Source organism: Acinonyx jubatus, chromosome B3 (genome assembly GCF_027475565.1).
Source record: "Acinonyx jubatus isolate Ajub_Pintada_27869175 chromosome B3, VMU_Ajub_asm_v1.0, whole genome shotgun sequence".
Lineage (NCBI taxonomy): Eukaryota > Metazoa > Chordata > Mammalia > Carnivora > Felidae > Acinonyx > Acinonyx jubatus.
In genome coordinates, this window is record NC_069386.1 from 99,923,377 (window position 1) to 99,941,455 (window position 18,079).

Here is an 18,079-nt window from a genome sequence, read left to right on the forward strand (position 1 = left end):
TCATATTTTTGCTGGAAAACTTTACTGAATATAACAGAATCGTTTCATATTTACAGACCTCTTCACTAGTATAGAAAATGAATGTACTGGAAAGGTTCAGCAGTTTTCTATTTGCTAGCATGGCTGGTGACAGACTGAAATTATATCCTGGGGTGGGGAGGTGGGGTGAGGATGGGGGGTAGGGGCAAGGTCGGTTGTAATTTTGGATAGGGGAAATTCTTTAGTTCCTGCTGCAGCAGGAGGGTGAACAGAGCCCCCAGTGTTTACACAGAGAAAAGAATGCAGGGTCCTCTTCCAGCTGTTCCGTGTTAAAGCCTCCAGCCTGCGAGACTCAGCAGAGGTCTGGGCTGCCATTTGATGACAAGGTCCAGTTGAGGGCAGCAGGGCCTGGGAGACACTAAAGTGAGTGTGCGGTCAGGGCAGCAAGAGGAGAGCTGGCCTCCTCCTTACTACTCCTCCCTGGTGTGGTGCTCATGAGGCTGAAAACCCTTGGATGGGTTGTTTCCATATATAGAATCAGAGGCTGGAAGTGAGCCGGGAAATCCTCACAGCCCTTTTCCTGACCAGACAGGGCTGCACCCAGAGGTCCCTGTGCCTCCAGGTGTGGAAGGCCGCACTGAGACAGATCACACAGGCCCCAGTGGGATTCAGCAAGAGCCCAAACAGCACCCCCTGTTACAAGGGTGGCAGGGGCAGGGCCCCTTCTGTTCAGTTACACATTTATAAATAGCTGAAGGGCCAGGCTCCTTCCTAAGGGTGTGGGAGCATAACTAGGAAGACTGATGATCTGCTCTCTTGACTTCTGTCCTTGATGTGACAGGGTAGTCTGGTTCACCTGCTTGATATTGTTTTCTCGGGTTTGACAAACAAGGTTATGTAAACTTTCGTGTGTTATAGACTGCAGGGGATTTAAGTACAGTAATTTGTGTGGAATGCTTGACTTCAGTGCTTGAAGGGACTGTTTAAAATAATGAATCTTCAGGTGACTCAAATGTTAGAGCAACATTCTTGCCCTTTGGGTTAAAGGAGACTTTTCCCCACATAGTAGCAGTTCAGTAAGTGAAGCCATTAAATGTGTGGTGTAGAAAGAAATCACTTACTTTAAAAGTCTCGTCATTTAATAGACCAAAAAAAAAAAAAAAAAAAAGAACTTCTGTGTTTTTAAAAGTCATTTGGCAATCTTTTTTCTCAAAAATTTTATTTTGCTATACTTATTTGTGGAAACCTACCTGTTCCTGCTGCTAAGTGCCATAGGTATACAAAATCTAGAGCCATTATGTAAGATAGGGACCGTTTTCCAGTTTCTGAATTAATGTTACAACCCAGAAATTTTGCTTTCTTTGAAACCTTTGCACTTGTCCTGTGGCCAGGACAGAAATTCATTAGTGAGGTCGTGTGATGGTTCAATTTACTTCTGCAGTATGGGGATCATACAGAGAATCAAGATTGGTCATAGCATATATCCAAGCCTGGAATATGGCTCTCTCACATATCTGGAACCTAGCCAAGAACCAGTGGGGCAAAAATGTCCACTCAACAACCAGAATAGAGGGCATCAAGTATGGGAGAATACTTCAGACCCTTTCTCAGAACATACTTATTCTTATTTTAGATAACAACCCTAACAATTTTTTTTTAATGTGAGAAAGGATCCATGGCGTATTAGGGGTAGCACATTTAGAATGAGGTGACCCTTGACAGCTTGACAACCAGGAAAGAGACAGAAATATTATAACTTTAGACACAAGAATTGGAAGTAGAAGCCCTGAAGGTTTGGGAATGTTAGGGTAGGAACCCTCAACTGATTCTGCAGGCATTATTCTGTAATAAGTAAATAATTACTATTTACCATGAATGAGAGTGAACTACCAAAAAGGATACATTTTTGAATACACTCTTTGAGAAGAGAGGAAAATATGACATAAACTTTGAAAATATTGACAGTCAAGATAATTAACCTCCAAGGCTGTTTTGGTTGGTAAAGCTCTTACCCATTCAGAAAACTAGGCTGTGTGGAATGACTCATTCATTGGCTGGCTGAGGTTTCCTATACCAAAATCATCATGTATCACTTACTTTTCTTTGTAATCATCAATTAAAAAGCACATATTTTTTCTGGTGTTGAGAGTTTAAACCTTGGTGAATGGGAACCAAATTCATATCTGGGGTGTGATCTCAGTGTAATAAAAAATGTAATTAGTCATAGTATGAACTTGGCTCTATTTTCTCCAGGACTGACTTTAAATAGAGATAATTTTTCACATTAAATGTGGTTTGTTTGAGATCCGTGGGATGTATTTTGATACTTTTTCTTCTCTTAAATTTAGCATTTATTGAGAATTTAGTGGTTCACGGTTTATCCTTTGCCTCAGGTTCATGGTCATCTGAAATCCAAAACAAACAAACAAACAAAAAATGGTTGAGTCATTCCCTGAGACTGTGTGTGTGTGTGTGTGTGTGTGTGTGTGTTTCACGCTAGATTTAGTCAGTGGGATCTGCTCATGGTCAGCTTCCCAGGTAGAGACTGGTTTCCAGAACCCTCAAGTTGTAGATTATTGCCCTCCAGTCCAGATTAACCTTGAGACCTCTGGCCAGTCCCAGTTTGTAGATGACTGTTTCTGGGGCTAACAGGTCCTTTGATACATAAAAATGGCAAAATGGAACCTACTCTCTTTACGTGCAGTTTCCTAAAGAAAAATAGGTTGTGTGACATTATTTATTCATGACTTTTGTCGTTTGGACTTGAAATATGTTTTGCAGTGGAAACAGTGTAATAAATGGAGGTGTGCAAGTGAATCCATAAAGACTTACTAACTCACAAAACAGTGCATACTTTGTGGGGCAGTTGCGTATGTTTGTAGTAAGTAAATGATAAAAAGATTGTTGCTTTCCGTATAATTAAATACAACAGAAAAGATGATCTGAAATGGTGGTGCTTGAGACAAAACTAACTGTGGAGATTGGAAAAGGACTTGTGGGCATGTTTTCTCTCATTAGAGGGTGAAGGTGTTGATTCTGCGATTTTTATAGTGTTTGGTTTCTATAGAGTAGGTGTATCATACCCTGGGTTGCTCCTTTAGATCATAAACGGAGTAAAAGGAAAATAGAAGAATTGAGATTTTTCCTGATGTTGCTGCAGAAGATCTTGTTTGTAGTTCTGCCTTTCACTTACTCATTCAACATTCGTTTTCTGACTGCCTGCTACTTTCCTGCCCCTGTGTTATGCAGTGGGAATACAAAGGTAATATACTATATTCCAGTGCCTGGTCCATAGATACCTGGTGTTGAGTAAATGACTAACACGGTACCATAGGTGCTGAAGCAGTGATATGGGAATAAAAGGAGTGGAGGGAGGGCTTCTGGGAATATTGTAAACCTAGCAGTTAATTGCCTGGGGAGTCAGAGAAGACTTCACTGAAGAGGAGATATGTTTGAGTTGAGTTTTGAAGGGTGATTAGGAGTTGGTTCAGTATGTACAAAGGATTGTAGAGAATACGCATGAAGGCATTTTTCAGGCAGAAGGGATAGCTTTGATAAAAATGTTGCCTTATGAGAGGGCCTGTGCAGAAAATAGTGAGTTGAGTGGCTAGAAGAGTGTAGAATCCCGACTTCTAAGTAAGGCAGAAATTAAAACAGGAGCTGTGGGTGTGTAGGATTTTGCCAGCCAAGGTGTTTGGACCTAATCGTGCAGAGATGATTGAAAACCCAAGAAGGCTTTTAGGAAACGAGCTAAAAGATGGAAGGGCTGTGTGTGTGTATTTGTACACTTTTGGGAAAGTGCTTTCTAGTATATGCATGATCCTCTAAAAGGCAAGAATGGGAGAAGTGAGGTAAAGTTTGGTTTGGTTTCCATTTTGGTCACCTGGTGACATCATTATCTCAGGGCGGCTTTGTTGACCTCAGCATTGATCTGTGGGGGAGAAGAAACAACTAATATGGAGAAGAAAGGAAGGTTTGTCCAGGTGGCCGTTTATTTATATGCATGGGAGGGCATATGTTGTAAAGGATTCTTACAGTATGGACTTTGAAATCAGTCACAGTGCGCTGGTCAGTTGATTCCTGGGCCTCAGTTTTCTCATCTGTAAAATGGAGCTAATAAAGCCTTGTTATTGTCCAGAAGTTACTTGTTAATAATCCAGTGAGGACCTATTATATCCGCCATGTTTAAATTTGCCTCTGTTTAATGTGGAGTTGCCTCTAAATGAATGTGGAATTTATATAAATAATGTTTTTGTAAATGACAGGAACTCTTTTTATTTAAAGGATTATCAAGAAGAGATTGGAGGGGCACCTGGGAGGGTCAGTCGGTTGAGCGGCCATCTCTTGATTGCGGCTCAGATCACGGTCCCAGGGTTGTGGGATCGAGCCCCGCGTCGGGCTCCACGCTGAGCGTGAAGCCTCCTTTAGGTTTTCTCTCTCTCTCTCTCTCTCTCTCTGTCTGTCTCTCTCTCCCTCTCCCTTTCTCTGCCCCCCTCCCCCGCTTGCACTCTCTCTCCTCTCTAAAATTAAAAGAAAAAAGAAGAGATTGGAGATGATTGGCCCTCTGAAAAGATAGGAGTCTACGTCACTCTGTCTTCTGCATGTTAGCTTAATTTTATTCTCTATCATGTTGGGTCCTAAAAAAATTCAACCCTGGCCCAGTTTTCCTACATAACTTGTCAACACTTTTTCCCTTCAGTTGGTGAATGTGAAAAGCAGAAGTCATTTTTTGAGAGAAATGTATAAGGACTTTATATCTGAAGCACTTTTCACTTAGGGTGTTGTAATTTTCTGGACAAACTGACGGCAGGTCACATACATTTATACGCTCTGTTGTGAATAACTTGGATTTGCTTGTTTAGCTTGGGTGCTGTAGGGCTTCAGAGACTGAGTATGTGTTATAAACAGGTCCCCTCAAAGCAAGTAAGAGGCAGACAAACTTAACGGCAGTCCAGTTGGTTTGTTTATGTTGAAATAAACAAAGCTGGGTGAAATGAGTGTCAAAAGGGCTTGAGAAGTAGCCAGAGACTTCCCAGTGTGCCCTGCACAGGTGCGATTCTAAAGAGAACTTACAATGCCAGAGAAGATGAAATTCCTCTCTTCCTTGACCTGAGGAGAAATTTGGAGGTTTTCGTCTATGAGCGAAGGGCCTTGTATAACTCATCTGCTAGGAAAGGTGTGGTGCTTTTTTTTCTGTTTGAAATAGAATTATTGCTTTGAGTTTTTGGCCAGTTCCTTCCTTTCCGTCCCTCCTAATCATTCCTTCCAAGGCCTTACTGACTTCCACTGGGTCACGTAGATTACGATGCAGAATGCAGAATCCGATGTCTCCTCTGAGCTATTTTTTGCTTCTGTGGGAGCCGCCTGAGGCAGGACTCTCCCAAAGAGAGCACATCTTTCAGAATGGGAGCCTTCCCCCTGGGTTTAGCTAGTCAAGGCTAGGGAAGCTACTACTCCAAAAGCCATTGTGGAGTTTGGGATGAACTGGCCTGCTTTTGTGCAGGAGCAGGTCACTCCATGGGACTCATAGGCTAGTTGTAGGGTTTTGTTCCCACTCCACATATCAACATGTTAATACAGTTTTCCTTGTCTTGGTTTACTAGGAAAAAAAATGATTCAGTGGTTTCTTTTACACAATAAACAATACCATTAAATGGCATCTGGGAAGGAGTATTAGGTAAGGAACTGTGTGACCAAGGTCCTCAACACATGTTAATTCACCAGATACCCCAGCAGATTGCTGGGTGCATGTCAAAATGTGAGGTAGGTGTAATGATTCTTCTCAAGGAGCTTACGCTGGAGTTGTGGAGGTAAAACAAATAAAATGGTTAGACCAGAAAGAGTTACTACATGCTGTGGCTCCCATGAGAGAACAAACCTGGAGTCGAATGAAAGGGAGGGAACAGGATAGGTCAGGTAGTCCAAAAATTATGAGTGGAAGAAATTAACTTGACTGTGTCATTTGAAACAAGCGCTTTAAGGCTCACCCAATTCTTGCCTTTTTAGTATCTCCGATGTGAGTTTTATTAAGGAAACCACACACGTAGGGGGATTCCATGCATGAGCCATGGAAGGGGCAGGCTTCCTGGGCCTTTGAAGGGTGAGTATGAGTGCGTTAGAGATAGTGGAACATGATGCCTTTTGTTCATCAGGCGTGATGTCTTGAACGGAAGGAGTAATCCAAACACTTCCGTGATTTCTAACATTTAAATGTAGGGACATGAAACATCTACTCACCTAATATTTGTATCCTTAAAATTATCCATAACATCATAAGACTTAGTTCTCGTGGCTCCTCCCAGGAGGATACTCTTATATGTTACTTTGATTGGAACTAGTGTTCAGCAGAAGCATTTTGAACACATATAGGAAGAGGCAAAAGTGACTTACACTAGTTCTCAAAATATTATGTGCTCACAGATCACTTGGGGATCTTGTTAAGCTGAAAACTCTGATTGAGGAGGTTGGTATTTCTTTTTTTTTTCAAAAAAAATTTTTTTAACGTTTATTCATTTTTGAGAGACAGAGCATGAGTGGGGAAGGGGCAGAGAGAGGAGGAGACACAGAATCCAAAGCAGGCTCCAGGCTCTGAGCTGTCAGCACAAGAGCTCGACACGGGGCTTGAACTCACGAACTGCGAGATCATGACCTGAGCCAAAGTCAGATGCTCAACTGACTGAGCCACCCAGGCGCCCCAGGAGGTCGGTATTTCTAATAAGCCCCTGGGTTAAGCTGCTGCTGCCACAGAGCACTCTTTGAGTAGAAAGATCACAGACTTATTAGAGGTGGGAGGTAATGTGGAGGTCATTGATGCCTTGGCTTTCAAGTTTTATGGATGTGTATCAGAAGATTTTTGTTTGCAAATGAAAACTTACACGAAAGCTTATGGGAAGTGGCTCCGCTTACCGCTTCCCACTCCGAACCTAACTCCAAGGAGAGCAGTTTGAAAATCATCTATCTGTGTGCATGATTTCTTCCCCTGGCTCAGAGACATTCAAACTGTCTCTCCCAGACCCGAAATGAGGCTGAGTTTGAAGAAGGCAGAGTTGGTCCCTGTTTGTAGCATTTCCCCGAGCTTTTTAGAGGTGCCCCTGCTGGAATTTCTAGGCATTCTAATCATCAGTGTCCCATGGAAAATGAGGCTCCAGGAGAGATTCATTTTTTGCTGATGCTATGGGCTGTAAAGTTGAGCTGGAAAGAGCAGAAATGTTAATTCCAGAAACCGGATGGGAGAGATCTCTTCCTACTTCCCCAGTGCACTCCCATACAGCACAACCATCGGAATTTCTGAGGCAGCTCGGCCTGATCTGTCTGTAGAATTCAAGTGCTTGTGTGCAGCATAAATACATGTAGAACATCGTGTACGTTTCTAGCTGTGTGAGGATGTGCACCAGATACGTGATTGAAATGTGTGACTGAAATGGCGATGCTGAACCACTTTTGAATTTCTGAAGAGCCACAAAGGAACAGGGGAATCATTGAAACCTCAGTAAATAACATTGTCTCGGTTTGTAAAAGAAAAAAGGAGGGAGGAAGGAGGTTCTGTGCAGGGACCTGTGAAGTTAACACTAATCTTGTGCCAGATACCAGAAGAGGATTTGAAACTTGATTTGCCAACGTTTGGATGAAGAGGTAGGAAGTGGTCTGGCTTTCCTAAGAATGGGAAGAATGGGTCCTGCAAAACTAAAGTAATTTCCTTTTTGATGGGGGAACGGGAAAGGAAGAGAGATAGCATACAAGAGAACTCTGTATTCTGGGAAGATCACAAGAATTCTGGTAGCCATCCCATATCTGAATTTTAGCACAGCCTTTGACAAATCCCCTTGTTTCCTGCCGAATAAAATGGAGACATGGAAGCCTGGTCAGAGTGTAGTTATGTGGCCTTAGAGTGGCTCCCGTGACTTGACAGGCAGGCCTGGCTCCGGCCACTGTCAGCCTTAAGGGAGGACTTGGGTGTCCTGACTTGGAGCTACCTGTTCTGCATCGTTATTCGTGTTGACATGTGACTCAGCCAGGGGTCCCCAAGAAAGCAGAGCCCTAGGCAAGGGCTGGTGTGCAGGTAGTTTATTTGGGGCACGCATCCCAGGGACAGGAAAGGGGACTGCGGAGAGAAATGGAAGAACGGAAAGGTAACACAAGATGCTGTTATCTAGCTAGGCACTGCCGTGGACAACTTGGGCTCAGTCCCGTGGGACCCCCTGAGGAGCCATACTGACTGCCTCAGAAAGGATAGACAAGGTGGCATTTATCCCTGGCTCCCCTTTCCCCTTGGTTAAGGGCTGCCCCAGGGTGTCGAGTCCCTGCACTACCAGTGTGAGGGCTGAGCCTTTTTCAGCATTCCACGATGTGCTGTCAGAGAAGCCCCAAGGCAGAAAGCTAGGGAGGAGTGGTAGAACCGAAGCAGGTTGCTGTCTGCGGCCGGTGGCCACAGCAAGGACTACAGTATAAGCCAGGCTGAGAAGGTATAGCTGTCAAACCCATGGATGAACCTAGAGGGACAGCTGGGGGCTCGATGACAGACTCATGATCCAAAATATTTGAATATAACAAGATGGCTATTACATCGCAGTAAGCATAGCCCCTACACTCGTCTTCCCTAGACCTCAGTCGGAAGAGGCACAGTTCAGTAGCAGCGTGCAGGGAAAGGACTTCTGGCTTTTAGTAGACTTAGAGTTCAGAATGAATAATGACACGATGTGGTTGCCCCCAAAGCCACTAAACCTTTAATAATACATTATATGCATACTATAGTATATAATAATATTGCCTTCAGAAGCAGGTCTTCTCTGCCGGCCAGACTGTCCCTTGAGTTGGGGGAGTGGTTCTGATACACACTTGGAGGGAGATGGACAGGTCAGGATGTGGCCAGAGGAAAGAGCATGGTGGGGCCCTTGAGGAACCAGGCGAACACTGAGGCTGGAGAAACAGTTGGGCAGAGAACGCGACGACTATCATTGGCTTCTTGAAAATCTGGCTTCCGGTTGAGGGCTTTAATTCCGTATCCATGTGGAGGGTAGTATATATCGAAGCTGAAGATCCTTTAGCTTAAAGTAAACAAAACTCTGTAATGATGAGAGCTCCCAGACAATGGCACACGCTGCTGTAGGAGGCTGTGGCTTGGCTTCCCCCAGAGGTGGGTAAGCATTCAAAATAGTGCAGGGCATGAAATAATGCTTCTAGATAAGACTGGCTCCTATGTATTGAGCGCCTGCTCTGTGCCAGGCACATTACTGAAATCTTTGTATACATTTCTCATTTATTCCTCCTGAGAACACTATGAAATGAGATAGGGACTGTCATTCCATTGGTTAGGGAGGAAATAGGCGATCTGACTTCCAAACTATTCTGCGTGCTTCTCCACTGTAGGGACTCAGTGGGTTTCTTTAAAAAAAGAGACTGTGACCTCTTGGATGACCTCCAAAGTGCCTTCTAACCTTAAGAGTCAATGGCTTATGTGAGTCAGGAATAAAGGTAAGAAAACAAAGCTGCTGGGACCAGAGGAGAAAAAGAGAGAGAGACAATATGAGTGAATGAATAACTATGAGTAAGGGTGGTCTTTCTTTCTTTCTTTCTTTCTTTCTTTCTTTCTTTCTTTCCTTCCTTCCTTCCTTCCTTCCTTCCTTCCTTCTTTCCTTCCTTCCTTCTTTCCTTCTTTCCTTCTTTCTTTTTTTGAGACAGAGAGAGAGAGCATAAGCAGGGGAGAGGGGCAGAATAAGAGAGAGAGGTGGGGCTTGATCCCACAACCCTGGGATCATGTCCTGAGCTGAAATCAAGAATTGGATGCTCAACAGACGGAGCCACCCAGGCACCCCCAAATAAAAATCTTCTTCAAATTCTTTCCAGTGTATTTCTTCTATATTTCTTGACCTGTTTGTGCCACAGATTTGTGGCTTTTTATATAAGAAATATATGGAGTGATTTTCTGTTCCTTTTTGAAGTAGGCAGTGGGGTGGGGCTAGATCACCATGATGAGTAAGGCTACCCTGTTCGAGAAAAGTTGTAATGAACTGAATTGGATCTTGTTTTTGTTTTTGTTTTTGATCACACAAGCCCCGAGTATGTCAGTCATTTATTAGCAAAGGTAACTCGTAATTGCAGTCTCTATCTCCAAATCTCTGTTTTCTCTGCGTGGTTCTAAAAGTGACCATATGACACATTCTTTGTACGGTAATAGCTACCTTTTCTTTCTTTTTTTTAAAAAGCACTTTCTATGTGTCAGACACTATGCAGATAGCTACACATACACACAACTGCTATCTCCAGTTATTGAATAGACGAATAATACAGAGAAGCAGAACTAATGGTTGTGAAAATTAAATACAGTATATCGCAGTAATTAGATAATGTGCTTATTATCCAGAGTTTAGCACGGAGTAAGTGCCAATTGACTGGTTTCAAAATTACGTAAATCCACAAAGTAGATATTATCTCTGTGTTACAGATAAGGAAGCTTCGGTCAAAAGCAATTGGAAATGTACTAAGGTGTCTGAGGTGTTCTTTTTTTTTTTTTTTTAAGTTTATTTATTTTGAGAGGGACAGAAACAGTGTGAGTGGGGGAGTGGCATAGAGAGAGGGAGAGAGAGAATCCCAAGGAGGCTCTGTACTGCCAGGGCAGAGCCCTACTCCGGGCTTGAACTCAAGAAACCGTGAGATCTTGACCTGAACCAAAACCAGGAGTCAGATGCTTAACTGCCTGAGCCACCCAGGAACCCCAGGTATTTCTGATCAAAAAACCCATGTTGAACCCTCACCACCACCTGAATGCTGCAGATCTCGTCCAGTTCTTAGGTAAATAAAAATGTTGGCGTTTAAATGAAAAGTACTTAAGGATATTTAGTGATAATTTTAATATGTTTCACTCTAACATTTTATCAATCTAATCTTGGAAGAATTCTTTTCAGCTTGTCCATTTTAATCCTATGTACCTTGATGTGGCTTGCCTTCTTGTTCCCATTGGCTTTTTTTTTTTTTTTTTTTAATTAGTGAAAAGCATTGATTCAGACATTTCCCTTCCTGTAAGGAAGACTCTTGGAACAGAGACTGCTGCGGCCTGTGCATGAACGGGCAGGACTTGGGGAAGGCAACAGGCTCTGCAAGCTGCCGAGAGGAAAGAATGAGGAGTGTGTTATCTAATAGCTCATGGCATCCTTGACGTTGACAAACTAGCAATTGATGAGCTGGGTCAGGATCTCCTTAGGATCTGGAATTGGGCAAAGCACCAACTTGAGTGCTGTAAATTAAAACAAGCTCTCCCATTGTTTGTAAATGGTGGAAAATTTCTGAAGATTACTTTAGGAAAACCTATGTTTTAGTTGGTGTAAAAGTGAATCCTGCTTATTTCATTGTCTAAACAGCATACAATTCAGGAGTTGGGAGAGACTTTATCTATGCCAGCCCCTCTGTTGAAGATTTGGGATGACCGAGGTCAGCTGAGGGTACCTGCTGATGGGGAAGGTCTGGTGTTACAGTCAGTCACTTTCTGGCCATCTGTGTATGACCCAGACCTTGGTATTGTGCCACTTGCCCACGGCTGCCACAGTCACCACATTTGACTACTATTTGATGCTTTATTTATTTATTTAGAGAGCACAGGAGGGGCAGAGAGAGAGGGAGAGAAAGAGAATCCTAAGCAGGCTCCATACTGTCAGTGTGGAGCCTGATGTGGCTCCAAGAACTGCAAGATCATGACCTGAGCCGAAATCAAGAGTTGGACACTTAACCGACTGAGCCACCCAGGCGCCCCTATTTGATGCTCTATTTACCTGAGGTCAAAGAACAAGTTGGTCTCCTCAAAGTCACTTCTAGCCCCCTCTCTTTGTTGTTTCTTTAGTCACCACAAAGCACAGATTCGTTTTTATTGGAAGATGATTGGCATTCATATTTTGAAACTCCAGAGAGTTATGGCATAGAAAGGTTTGGCTTTGTTTTAGCATGATCACAGTTCCATAATGTCCTCTTGCTTTATGGGGACTCTGCCTGGGCCACTCTGGAATCATTCGAAATCCCAGCAGAGAACTAGGTGTTGCTTATGGCTGCCCCCATGCCTATGAGGGGATATCGTTCACTGGTTGGTTAAGCAGTTCCTTCACATGGTGATGTAGTTGACCAAGCACGACTCCTCCTGAGGGTGTCTGTCGACCCCTTAGGGGTCGCTGGCACCCTGCAGGTACTTTCTTTACAGCATAAGTCATGGGGTCTTGTCATCATCCACCTTCCAGAGTAGCCTTTGGCTTAGTCACTTTCCTCCTCTAGCACCTAATAATGTGCATGGCACATAGGTGGTCTTGGTATGTCTTTATTGAAAGAATGGATGAATGAGTACAAAAAATTTAACTCATAGTCCATTAGTCCACAAAGGGTTTACAACTTGGTTGTGAGAAAAACCTAACAAATTTAACAAATTTAACAAATTTAACAAATAAAATAGGACAAGATGATAATCCTAGTGCTGTTATCAAGAGGTATGTGATAAAGGGCCAGAGAAGATGAGAGAAATAGATGCTGTGATGTTTCAATCTCTTACAGAAGCCCTGGGTTGGGGTCTTGCTATCCTTACTTAGAAGTGTGTCACCTTAGGGGCCCCTGGGTGGCTCAGTCATGTGAGCCTCCGACTTCAGCTCAGGTCGTGATCTCACAGCTCATGAGTTTGAGCCCCGCATCAGGATCTGTGCTGATAGCTCAGAGCCTGGACCTTACTTCAGATTCTGTGTCTCCCTCTCTCTCTGCCCCTCCCCTGCTCACTCTCTCTCTCTCTCTCAAAAATAAACATAAAACAAAGTTCATAAGAGAAGTGTGTCACCTTATAAAAATTATTCAAACTCTGAGACTCAGTTTTCTCGTCTGTGAATGGAGTTACCCCTCTGAAAGTCACAGGGATATTACCAGGATGAAATGGGATTATATATGCATATAGTACTTTGTAAACCACATCGTGTTATACAGTGCGGGGTAACATTATTCTCAAAGGACTAACTGAAACAGTGGGGTAAAAAATTCAGGAATGTCAGTGTTTAAAAGGTCTAAGAAAAGATAAGCATGGCTTTTTTTTTTCAGAGGTTTTGCCAATTAGCAAGAGATGAAATTAAGCACAGGATCCTCTTGATGGAACACTGGCCACCTCTGGGTCTGGAAAAAGGCCTGTATCTGATGATTCAGTCAGGACTTGGAGCCATATGGCCCACAGTCCCCACAGCCTGGCCTGACTGTAACTTGTCAAAGTTCCATTTGTGTCCACTTTCATCCTTTTAACTGATGAGATCGTTGGGTGCTCTCTCTTCGAGTATGAAGGACTTAGATGTCAGTGCTAAAGAATGTCTTTCGGGGAAAGCTACCCAAGATGCTGTGTTGTCACCACCATCCTGCTGCCTGTAGATATTATAGTATGAGTGTTCATGGAGTCACTGAAAGCATGCCATAGGGATTCTGTGCAGAAACTGGCACTTCTGGATCCTTTACAGATTTGTGATGATTAAGATTTAGGGTGCTTTTTTTTTAGTTTTATTACTAATATTTTAAAAAATTTTTTAATGTTTATTTTTGAGACAGAGACAGAGACCGAGTGGGAGAGGGGCAGAGAGAGAGAGAGAGAGAGAGAGACAGAATCCGAAGCAGGCTCCAGGCTCTGAGCTGTCAGCACAGAGCCCGATGCGGGGCTTGAACTCACGAACCGTGAGATCATGACCTGAGCTGAAGTCGGATGCTTAATTGACTGAACCACCCAGGCGCCCCCAAAGCAGGCTTATAATACTTCTTAGCTTATAAGATTTTAAGATTTTTTGTTTATTTTTGAGAGAGAGACACACAGCGTGCGAGCAAGGAAGAGGTAGAGAGAGAGGTAGACACAGAATCTGAAGAAGGTTCCAGGCTCTAGGCTGTCAGCATGGAATCTGACATGGAGCTTGAATCCATGAACCGTGAGATAACGACCTGAGCCGAAGTCGGACGCCTAACTGACTGAGCCACCCAAGTGTCCCATTTTTTTATTAATTATTATTCACAAAAGTTACTGTCCAACTTAAAACCAGTTAGTAGGAAATCTTTGCATATTTTTGTATACCTCAGCTAAACAAGAAAATAATTATGCTTTGCTTTTTGTTCTTTAATATTGCTTCCGCCTTTACCTGTCGCTGAACAAGTGTTAGTTGGAAAAGAAGAATGGTTTCTTGTCATTTGTTTTTAACAAAACCTCCCTATTCTCACATTTCCTTTCTGTGGCAGAATGAGCTGCGTTAGCAAATTTTCCAGATTATTGTGGTACTTGCCGATGATCTGAGCATAGTTAAAATATTGAAATTGTGAGCTGTAAGGTCAAACTTGAACCTCTTGTGTGATTCTGCTATTATGCTGTGGGTGGGTTATGTAGAAATAATTGTGGTCCGTCTATGATGCATGCATGGTATTTTAGGCAGAAAGAATGTGGATGTGAATTGCTGTTGCTGGTTTTCTTTAAGACTCTCCCACTTCTCATGGAGAGAGATGGCGAGACTCCCAGAGTTCAAAAAGGAAATGCTTGGGTATTTTGTTGAGCTCCTCAAGAGTTAACACGGCAGTGTTCATCAGCTGTTGTTCGGCCCTTGGATAGAGCGGATATGGGTGTGTGAAGGCAGAGAAGGAGGTGCCTCAGGATCCCTGGTGCTCCCACACCCTCTCTACACACCTCCAGCTCAATACTCAGCATGCTGGATTGCAATTCTCATGTTAGCTGAGGAACTGTTCCAGAGTAAAGGAAACTACAGAGAGGTGTCTTAGATCTAAGTGCAACAAGGGGTTCTGGATTGGAGCCCAGATTGGGGGGGAAAAAAAACATTGCCATAAATGATAGTGGGACAATTGGTGAAACTTAAATGTGGACTATATCCATTATAGGGGATAATATTATATAATTTTTAAATTTCCTTAATATAATTAAACCTTGGTCACATCAGAAGATGTCCTTATTTTTAGGAGATGCATACTGAAGTCTTTTGGGATAAAGGAACATGATGTCTGCAACTTACTCTCACCTTATATAAGGTGACAAAGGTTAAGAATTAGTGAATCTTGGTGAAATGTACGTGAGGGTACATTTTTAAAAATAAAAAGTTCAAAATGTTTATCTTTAAAAATTTTTTTTAGTGTTTCTTTATTTTGAGAGAGAGAGAGACAGAGCACAAGCTGGGGAGGGGCAGAGAGAGAGGGAGACACAGAATCCGAAGCAGGCTCCAGGCTCTGAGCTGATAGCACAGAGCCCGACGCAGGGCTTGGACTCAGGAGCCATGAGATCATGTCCTGAGCCAAAGTCGGATGCTCAACGCACTGAGCCACCCAGGCGCCCCAAAAATGTTTACCTATTTATATCAATATCCTGCACTAGAACATTGGCTCCGGGAGGGAAGGGCCTGTGTTTTATCACCTTTGTTTAAGCTGCCAGATAAAATACAGGATGTCTAGTTAACTTTGAATTGAATAATGGGGGCATACTTATATCACTTATAGTGATAAAAAACTGTTTGTGGTGAATCTGCAACTCAAAGTTGACTGGAGATCCTGTATTTTTTTTTTAATTCTTTTTTAATGTTTATTCATTTTGGAGAGATGGAGACAGAGCGTGAGTGGGGGAGGGGCAGAGAGAGAGGGAGACACAGAATCTGAGGCAGGCTCCAGGCTCTGAGCTGTCAGCACAGAGCCTGATGCGGGGCTCGAACTCACGGACTGTGAGATCATGACCTGAGCCGAAGTCGGACGCTCAACCGACTGAGCCACCCAGGCATCCCGAGGTCCTGTATTTTTATATGCCATATCTGGCAACTCTGCCCTGAACCAGCAAGTGTCTCTAGTAACAGCAGAGTGAGTGACACCTAGGAGGTGTTCCTCTGTTATGGGGAATGAGTGACGTGTCTTTTCAGAATTCTGTTCTGTAGCTCCTATTAGATAAAACCCCTTGTGTCTGAGCATGGAGCTGGGACTTTACCTGTTCTTGGACATGATCTCCATGTCCTTCTCTCTTTGATTGATCTTTTTCTCTTTGAGCTGCTTGGAGCTTTCTCCATTTCTCTATAGTTGGTGGAGTCAGCTGGGTTACATTTTATACTAAGTTACCCACATCTTGACACTCCTGACAGTTTTAAGATCTTCTCCTAACACACTTGAGTAGAATGGATACTGGAATCTATTTTGACAGCTGTTGGAAATCTAGGCTGTTGCTGCAGCAGGTTAAGGAGGTTATTTGTAACACTGATATTATTCAGTGAACTTTTTGAAAAGATGTGCACACTGTTCAGACAAATGGTATTTTATAGCATTTAAATGATTATGCTGTTCACAGTTAAATTATCGAATATAATGGTCTTAGGAATTCTACACTTCGTAATATTTTCCATTAATTTTCCCCACTGATGTAGTAATAGTGCATTACAATGTTCTCAATTACCAGTGCCTTCTAAAATGCAGGTGTGGAGTCTTTAAATACAGCTAGTTTATTGCCAGCTGTCCCATTGATAACCTTCCCCTTCAAAGTGACCTTTGAGCAATTTCATAAAGAATGAATATTTATAGTATTTTGTTGTTGAGCTGCTAAAAGAGGGGTCTATGCAAGTAACAGGTGGCTTCAGTTGGCCTGCTTTCACTGAAATGCGATTCAAATAAAGCACTGCATTATTTTACCATTGGAATTGTGATTAAGTGCTAGACTGACTTCATTTTTGGCAAATTATGTTTCAGTGTTGAGGTTTGGGTTTAGGGTGGGGTGTCTTACATGTGCGGGAGTTGGAAAGCCTACAGATAAGACATAGCAGCTGAGGGATAAAACATCCAGGGTCTTTATGCAGCAGAGGAATTTTTACCAGAGGAACTGGTAAAAGCCCTAAGGCTTTAGGCTTTAGGCTTAAGGGCAACTGTTCAGATTAACCCTCTAGACTTGAGTTTTCTTTTATCTAGGTTCCAAAGCACTGAAGAAGGCTCTGTCACATGAATGATCAGTACAGTGCTTAGCACCTAGTAGGCACTCAAAGTAAAATTTGTTTGACGGAATGAACTAGATAATTATATTTGGGTTATTATTTAACTTTCAATATGATTTAATTACTTGAAATAGAAGATCTTTCAGTTACTGCCCTTTACCCAATTGCTTGGCAACACAATTGTTAACATGTTTTCTGATTAAAATAAATGTTCCAAGCTAAGTTTATACTAGATCAGATTATAATATAAAGAATTAGAAGCATTAAATGGATGAGATGGAATTTGACACAAAAGCTATTACTAAGAAGTCTATTTTATTAAGTATATTTTCTTCTGTGTCTGAAAAGATTTATCAAATTGTGCAAATCAGGTCCTAGCAAATTGGGTAGATGGGTTTTTAAAAAGACAGCATTCTTAGAAGAATTGCATTTCTATGATAGAAAAATTGAAAAAGGGAGAAAATCACATAAATAGCACCTATGATTCTGTTTCTCCTTTTATTGAATTTATAGTGTTCTTTCCTACCACAAATACATGAATAAATTTGTTTACACACATACACAGAATAAGGGCCATATGAACATATTGTAGTAGTATATATGTGTTTATATGCTGTTCTGTGAAAAAATGTATTTAAGCTGCCTTTTTAAACTGAATATGTCATTTGTATATTACTGCGTTGCCATGAATTGTTTTACAGCAATGTTTTTAGTGACTGTATCGCATTTCATGGTATGGTTGTGCCTTACATGGTCATTTAGGTTTTTTCCAGTTGTTTGTAATGCTGTGATAACCATCCTTTACAGCGTGGTTATTACTTTGAATCTATGCCTGTAAATGCAGTTTCTGGGTCACACATTCTTAAAATTTTGCATACAGTGTGTTAGCCATGTTGTCCTTCTGAAAGTTTCACCCAGTGAATGTTCCCGTGAACATTTAAGTATTGACTTGCTGTACGTTTTTTTCTACTATAGCTATTATTAAAAACAAACAAAAGACATCTTTAAAAATTTTTTTAACGTTTATTTATTTGAGAGAGAGAGAGAGAGAGAGAGAGAGAGAGGCAGAGCATGGGCGGGGGGCAGAGAGAGAGGGAGACACAGACTCCGAAGAAGGCTCCAGACCCTGAGCTATCAGTACAGAACCAGATGCAGGGCTCAAA

The 18,079-nt window shown here is 42.3% G+C and overlaps 1 protein-coding gene across 3 annotated transcripts in view; it reads left to right on the plus strand.

Annotated features, from left to right (window-relative positions):
- Positions 1-18,079, plus strand: part of SAMD4A (sterile alpha motif domain containing 4A) — a 214,006-nt gene that overhangs the window by 2,666 nt on the left and 193,261 nt on the right. The window lies entirely within an intron of this gene.